Source organism: Triticum dicoccoides, chromosome 1B, assembly GCF_002162155.2.
Source record: "Triticum dicoccoides isolate Atlit2015 ecotype Zavitan chromosome 1B, WEW_v2.0, whole genome shotgun sequence".
Classification (NCBI taxonomy): Eukaryota; Viridiplantae; Streptophyta; class Magnoliopsida; order Poales; family Poaceae; genus Triticum; species Triticum dicoccoides.
In genome coordinates, this window is record NC_041381.1 from 625,883,128 (window position 1) to 625,891,506 (window position 8,379).

The window sequence follows — 8,379 nt, forward strand, 5'->3', positions numbered from 1 at the left end:
AGTCGATCCGCTCCGTCGTTGCCACATATTCCTGTTTTGTCAGCATGGTGACATAAAATCCTCCCACGAATATGTTGGGAAAGGCACATCTTGTGATGTTTAGAGGGCTTACCGGATTGGCGAGGCACTTTGCGCTGAGTCTGCTGTCCTCGGAAGTGGGAGGAGGTACTTCGGTGGATTTGAACAACACCTTCTAGACGTCTTCATGCGTCATGCTGAAAAGCTCTCGTAGCATCTGGTGTTCGGCCGGATCGTACTCCCACATATTGAACGCCCGTCTTTGACACGGGAGAATCCGGCGGACGAGCATGACCTGGACCATGTTGACAAGCTTGATCTTCTTGTCTCTCATATTTTTGATGCAACTCTGGAGTCCGGTCAGCTCCGCGGGTGCGCCCCAGGCCAGGCCCTTCTTTTCCCAGAAGGTGATTAGCATGGGGATGCTGGATCGGAATTCGGGGGCCACCGCCCAGTTGGCGTCGCGCGGTTCGGTGATGTAGAACCACCCCAATTGCCACCCCTTCACGGTCTCCACGAAGGAGCCTTCGAGCCAGGTGACGTTGGGCATCTTGCCCACTATGGCTCCTTTGCACTCCGCTTGTTGGCCGCTTACTATCTTCGGCTTCACGCTGAAGATTTGTAGCCACAGGCCGAAGTGGGGCCTGATGCGGAGGAAGGCCTCGCACACGATGATAAACGCCGAGATGTTGAGGACAAAATTTGGGGCTAGACATGAAAATCTAGCCCATAGTAAAATATGAGCCCGCGGACAAATGAGTGAAGTCGAAATCCCAGTTCATGGATGAAATGAGAGGAACACTACTCTTTCCCGAGATTTTGGAGTGGGGGTGATCTGCCTCTCTGCCAGAAGCCAGTGCGCGATGTCTGCGGCCAGGTATCCGGCCTCCCGAAGCTTGGTAATGTCCTCCTCCGTAATGGAGGAGCCCATCCACTTGCCTCCCACTCCGGACATGTTGTGAATGGTCTTACAGAGAAGGTGAGAACTTGGGCGCTGGAGCTCAAGGATGCGAGAATGGATGAGTAAAGGAGGAAGAAGGCGTGGGTGAAAATAGGGGATCCTTATCCCTTTATAAAGGCGGTAGAAAGTGCGCGTCTCCCCACTTGCCTGTCAAAATCACTCATTTTCCAAGCGCCGCGGTTGATGGCATCGTTGGGTTACCCATACCCGTATTGATGAGAATCCTGCGATAAGGGGACACGATCTCTGCTTCGACAGGACGTGCCAAGGAAACCGCCTCGCAATATGTGCGTTGGATGATTGTGAAAAAATGGTTCGAATAATGACCAAGCCGTGGTGCGATGTCACATTGTCTATAGTTGTCAGCAGATTAGATTTGTGGAATATCATTCTCTCTACGGTGGTAAGTGAAATTGGTTTTGCAGAGCCGGACACGATTTCAGTGTTTGAAATTTACTTTGGAGTATTTGGAGATGGAACCCGCCTTCCAATGCCGAAGATGATCTGCGCGCCGGACTCATCATCATTGAAGCCTGGTTCAGGGGCTACTGAGGAAGTCCTGGATTAGGGGGTATCCAGACAGCCGGACTATATACTTTGGTCGGACTGTTGGACTATGAAGATACAAGATTGAAGACTTCGTCCCATGTCCGGATGGGACTCTCCTTTGCGTGGAAGGCAAGCTTGGCAATTGGATATTAGATCTCTTCCTCTGTAACCGAATCTGTGTAACCCTAGCCCTCTCCGGTGTCTATATAAACTGGAGGGTTTAGTCCGTAGGACAACAACAATCATAATCATAGGCTAGCTTCTAGGGTTTAGCCTCTACGATCTCGTGGTAGATCAACTCTTGTAATACTCATATCATCAAGATCAATCAAGCAGAAAGTAGGGTATTACCTCCATCGAGAGGGCCCGAACCTGGGTAAACATCGTGTCGCCAGCCTCGTGTTACCATTAGCCTTAGATGCACAGTTCGGGACCCCCTGCCCAAGATCCGTCGGTTTTGACACCGACAGAGACTTCATCCCACGAAGGGTAATGGCTGCGCGAGTCCACAGAGGGCTCCACCGATGAAGGGTCCACGAAGAAGCAACCTTGTCTATCCCACCATGGCCATCTCCCATGAAGGACTTGCCTCACTAGGGTAGATCTTCACGAAGTAGGCGATCTCCTTGCCCTTAAAAACTCCTTGGTTCAACTCCACAATCTTGTCGGAGGCTCCCAGGTGACACCTAACCAATCTAGGATACACCACTCTCGAAAAGGTAATAGATGGTGTGTTGTTGATGAACTCCTTGCTCTCGTGCTTCAAATGATAGTCTCCCGAACACTCAACTCTCTTTGATAGGATTGGATTTGGTGGAAAGAGGATTTGAGTGGAAAGCAACTTGGGGGAGGCTAGAGATCAAGATTCATATGGTAGGAATGGAATATCTTGGTCTCAACACATGAGTAGGTGGCTCTCGCTCAGAAAATGAGTAGTGGAAGTGTAGGCACATTCTGATGGCTTCCCACATGAATGAGGAGAGGGTGGAGGGGTATATATAGCCTCCACACAGAATCTAACCGTTACACACAATATACCAAACTCGGTGGGACCGAATAATAAAACTCGGTCGGCCCGATTCAGTACATTATGTGACCGTTAGGAATTTCGGTGGGACCGACATGTCAACTCGGTGGGACCGATATCATTAGGGTTAGGGCATAACATAATCTCGGTTTGACCGATTACACAAACTCGGTGGGACCGACTTTGGTAATAAGCTAACCAGAGAGTTCGTCAGGCAAACTCGGTGGGACCGATTCGCTCATCTCGGTTGGACCGAAATGTTACGAAAAGGAAACAGAGAGTTTACATTGCAAACTTGGTGGGTGAGGGAGTCCTGGATGAGGGGGTATTCGGACAGCCGAACTATATACTTTGGCCGGACTGTTGGACTATGAAGATACAAGATTGAAGACTTTGTCCCGCGTCCGGATGGGACTCTCATTTGCGTGGAAGGCCAGCTTGGCGATTCGGATATTAGATCTCCTTCTCTATAACCGACTCTGTGTAATCCTAGTCCCCTCCGGTGTCTATATAAACTGGAGGGTTTAGCCCGTAGGACAAGGACAATCATAATCATAGGCTAGCTTCTAGGGTTTAGCCTCTACGATCTCATGGTAGATCAACTCTTGTAATACTCATATCATCAAGATCAATCAAGCACAGTTCGGGACCTGGGTAAAAATCGTGTCCCCAGCCTCCTGTTACCATTAGCCTTAGATGCACAGTTCGGGACCCCCTACCCGGGATCCGCCGATTTTGACACCGACATTGGTGCTTCATTGAGAGTTCCACTGTGTCGTCGTTGCGAGGCTTGATGGCTCCTTCAAACATCAGCAATGATGTGGTCCAGGGTGAGATTTTTCTCCCCGGACAGATCTTCGTATTCAGCGGCTACACACTGCGGGCCAACTCGCTTGGCCATTTGGAGCAGATCGATAGCTACGCCCCTGGCCATCAGGTTAGGTTTGGAAACTTGAACTACATGGCCGACTTCCGCGGAGACTTGATCTTCAACGGGATCGAGCCTGCGTCAGGAGTGCCGAACACTCCCGACACGCATGACTTAGATCTGCCATCGGATGGTGTTCGGGATATCACACCTGCAACTGCCCCGGACCTTAATCTGGAGCAGATCATGCCATCCAAGGATGGGTGGATGGACCCCTCCATGGAGGTCGCATGCTCATCGGCGTTGGAGCTGAACACAGACTCCACCTCTAAGGAAATCTGTGTCACCGGACCCTCGGACTCGTCTCCAGCCTCAGGGTCCAACCGCGCACGTCTGTGCCCATCGAATCTGATTGGGCACCGATCATGGAGGTCACCTCCGCGGATATCTTTCAACACTCACCCTTGGGTGACGTGCTAAATTCATTAAGGTCTTTCTCTCTATCAGGAGACTCCTGGCCGAACTATGTCCGGCTCAAGTGGGATACGGACGACGAAGAAATTTGCAACCCACCCACCACCCACCTAATAGCCACTGTCGATGACTTAACTGACATGCTTGACTTTGACTCCAAAGACATCGACGGTATGGACGTCGATGCGGGGGACGATCTGGAACCACCGCCCACGGGGCGCTGGACAGCCACATCATCATATGATACATACATGGTGGACACGCCTAAGGAGGACAACAGTGACAAAAAGGATGCAACGGAGGATAATCCCCCCGGGCAGAAACCAAAGCGACGGCGCAGGTGCCGCTCTAAGTCCAGCCATAGTAAAAATAGCGATAACAACGCAAGAAAATTTGACACCCCAGTCGACTCCAAAGGCAACAACGACCCCATGGACCCAGCGATGGAGCAAGATGAGCCAGGGCATGCCGAAAATATCCCGGAGCAGACACCCAATCATGGCGATCCCGAGGGTAAAACTCATCAACCTACCTCCGAAGAGAAGGACAGTCCGGATGACGCATTCATCATCCCAAAAACACGTTTGGAACAAGAGAACCTCCACAGAAGGCTTATGGCCGCCGCGAGGAGCCTGAAGAAGCAGAAGCAAAGGCTTAAGGCCGCGCTGGATACACTCAACCGTAGATGGAACAAAGTGCTAGATACTGAAGAAAAATATGGCGACGATCGCCACACAAAGAGCTAGCCAAAGCGCAAGCTGCTGCCCGAATTTGACGACGAGGTCATAGAGCCCATTCTGCCAAAGAATAATACAGCCGATCAGCCGGACCGACCACCTCGTGGCCGCGACAGAGCGACTACTGATGCTGCACACAAGCCAGCACACGATTTACGTGAGCTCCTAGACAAGAAGGCTGGTGCGACCAGGTCCATCTATGGATCTAGAGGACGTGCTCTGGTGCAAGATCATAGCCAGCAAAATGATCATATTGATCGAATACCAGTTCGGAATCAACCCCGAACACAAAAACCGTCGACAACATGCCATGACACATCCAATTACAGGGGTGTAGCACACCCCCTGTGCTTCACCGATGAAGTACTCGATCATGAATTCCCACAGGGATTCAAACCCGTGAATATAGAGGCATACGATGGAACGATAGACCCTAGGGTCTGGATTGAGGATTTTATCCTCCATATCCACATGGCTCGTGGAGATGATCTCCACGCCATTAAATACCTGCCCCTCAAGTTGAAAGGACTAGCTCGGCATTGGTTGAAAAGCCTCCCCGAAAACTCAACTGGAAGTTGGGAGGAACTTGAGAATGCTTTCAAGGCTAATTTTCAAGGGACCTATGTCCGACCTCCGGATGCAGATGATTTAAGTCACATAATAAAACAACCCGGAGAGTCAGCCCGTAAGCTTTGGAACAAATTTCTCACTAAGAAGAATCAAATAGTTGGTTGTCCGAATGCCGAAGCCTTAGCAGCCTTCAAGCACAGTATCCGAGACGAATGGCTCGCCAAACACCTCGGCCAAGAAAAGCCGAGGACAATGGCGGCCCTAACAAGACTTATGACCCACTTTTGCGCGGGTGAGGACAGCTGGTTGGCCCGTAGAGGCACCAGCGACCCATGCACATCCGAAATTAGGGATGGCAACGGGAAGCCACGACGCAATAAAAACAAGCGTTGAAACAATGAAGAAAGTCCGGACAACACGGCGGTCAACGACGGATTCAGGGGCTCTCGACCCGGTCAACAGAAGGAGCCATTTAAAGGCAACAAAGATGGACCGTCCAGCCTGAACAAGGTCCTAGACAGATTATGTCAAATCCATGGCACTCCCGAAAAACCTGCAAATCACACTCACAGAGAATGCTGGGTCTTCAAGAAGGCCGGCAAGCTAAATGCCGAACACAAAGGAAGGGAGACGCCAAGTGAGGACGAGGATGAGCCTCGCCAGCCGAACACTGGGGGACAGAAAAAATTCCCACCAGAAGTCAAAACAGTGAATATGATCTACGCAACTCATATACCGAAGAGAATGCACAAACGCACACTCACAGACGTATACATTGTAGAGCCCGTCGCCCCCAAATTCAACCCTTGGTCGGCCTGTCCAATCACTTCTGATCGCAGGGATCACCCGACTAGTATCCGGCATGGAGGATCAGCTGCCTTGGTGCTCGACCCAATAATTGATGGATACCATCTCACTCGAGTCATTATGGACGGCGGCAGTAGTCTTAATCTGATATATCAGGACACTGTCCGCAAGATGGGGATAGACCCATCAAGAATCAGCCAAAGTAACACTACCATTAAAGGAGTAATACCAGACGTTGAGGCCCGCTGCACGGGCTCCCTTGTATTAGAGGTCATATTCGATTCTCCCGACAACTTTAGAAGCGAAGAATTAATCTTCGACATTGCTCCATTCCGGAGCGGCTATCATGCACTACTCGGAAGAGCGGCCTTCGCTCGCTTCAATGCAGTGCCGCACTTTGCCTACCTTAAACTCAAGATGCCCGGACCACGTGGCGTCATCACAATTAGCGGAAACACAGAGCGTTTCTTACGAGCGAAAGAATATGTGGCGGCTCTAGCAGCCGAACACTAAGCGGCCTCTCCAACCAGAATACATAATCGGTCGTCAAGACCATGGACGCGGTTAGACGAGTCCGGTGCACCACCGGTGGTAATAGCCCAGATAAACCTGAGATGGGGTCTATAGATATACCCCCATAGGTGGTGCTAGGGGATGCAAACATGTAACAAAGCCCATAGTTCGGCCCAATTCTAACGATATAATAATAGATTGCATTTTCACGATTCATTGAGAATAACCAACTTCTCGCACGATTACACCAGACTCTTTTACCTGGGTGTTTTTTCCTTTTTCTTGCAGATGACAATCGTGCTATACACCCTTCCAGGATACGGCACAACGGAGAAAAAGGCATAGACATGCAGCAGGGCCCCGCTCAAAGGTTTCTCTTTAGATTAAGCCACTGTGTAAACCTTCTTTAATGTCTCTTGTTGCTTGACATCCCACGGGTATCTAATACACCCACGAGGGATACTGGCGTTATTGGCATTTCTCCACGACAGATTAATGCAAGTACCTGGAATTACAGGGTCCAATATCAAGGGTGTTACTCAGCCCAGTATATGTTATAAAGTCCGAATACCTTCAGGAGTGTTCGGCGTCGCGAATTTGGCCTTATATGCATCAGCTCTGAATCATGTCTTTGGTAAAATGTTGGGTTTGCCCGGCTCCTGGGTTTGCTGCCTTACGTTCTGTTTTATCGGCTAAGGCGGCCAAAGGAGAACTACTACGATTGTGCCCTGGTTATTCCGGATGAGCACCTCAATAGAGAAAGCCGAAAACTGACTGTCATGATAGAGCGAGAGACTGGTCAACCACTCGATGACTTATCGGAATCTTTGGGATTCCTCCGCATTAACGAAGGAATGTTACCCGGTCATGTACATACGCGCACCGTATTCAGACGAACGCGGAGGTACCAGGGGCTATATAGTAGCCCCATCGTCAAACTCCTATGGCTAAGTGAAAGTGTTAAAGCTATATAGTCAGGTTGCCTAGTTCAATGTGCGATCACCTCCTTAATGGACCAAGACGTTGGATCAAGCACTACAAAAAAAAAGACACATCCATGACATTTTGGGCCGAACGAATTTTTTTCCTGTCATACATATGACACTTCTATGACAATAATTGTGGCAAAACCCAGTATCATCATAGATGTGGTGGGCTCCTACTTCTATGACAAAAAATCATGACAGAAAATGGCTTTTCGTCCTGGGCGGGCCGGAGACGCAGCTGCATGACATACTTTGGGCCGTCCATGACGGGAAAAACCGTGGTAGAAGCGAGGGCGAGGAAAATTTTGGGGAGTTCCCGGTTATGGTGGGTGGTCGGGAGCCGAGCGATGCGCGTTTCTCTCATACACGTACGCGCGTGTGTGTGAGGCGTTGGCTCTAACTGAACCTGAGCGAGGCGTTGGGCTCTAACTGAACCCGAGCGATTGCACTGCAGGCTACGCGTTACTGAACTCGAGCGATCGATTCCTTTGCTACTGCTGCTAAATGAAGCCGATCGATGCTGCCTCTCTGGATGAACAGTGAGTGTTGCGGGGGGAGGGGTTGGATGAACAGTGAACAGTGGGAGTGGATGAACAGGACCCGTGGGGTTGCCTCTGGATGAACAGGACCCCGATCGATCGAGCCGGTTGGGGCTGGATGAACAGGACCCCGTGGAGGGCTGGATGAACAGGACGACCCCGTGGAGGGCTGGATGAACAGTAGATGGTGGAGGGGTGGATGAACAGTAGCCCGTGGAGGGGTGGTTAAACAGGAGCCCGTGGAGAGGGGTGGTTGAACAGTAGCCGGTGGAGTAACGCACGGTGGAGGCTGGATGAACAGGAGCCTGTGGATGAACAGTCGTAGGTGGA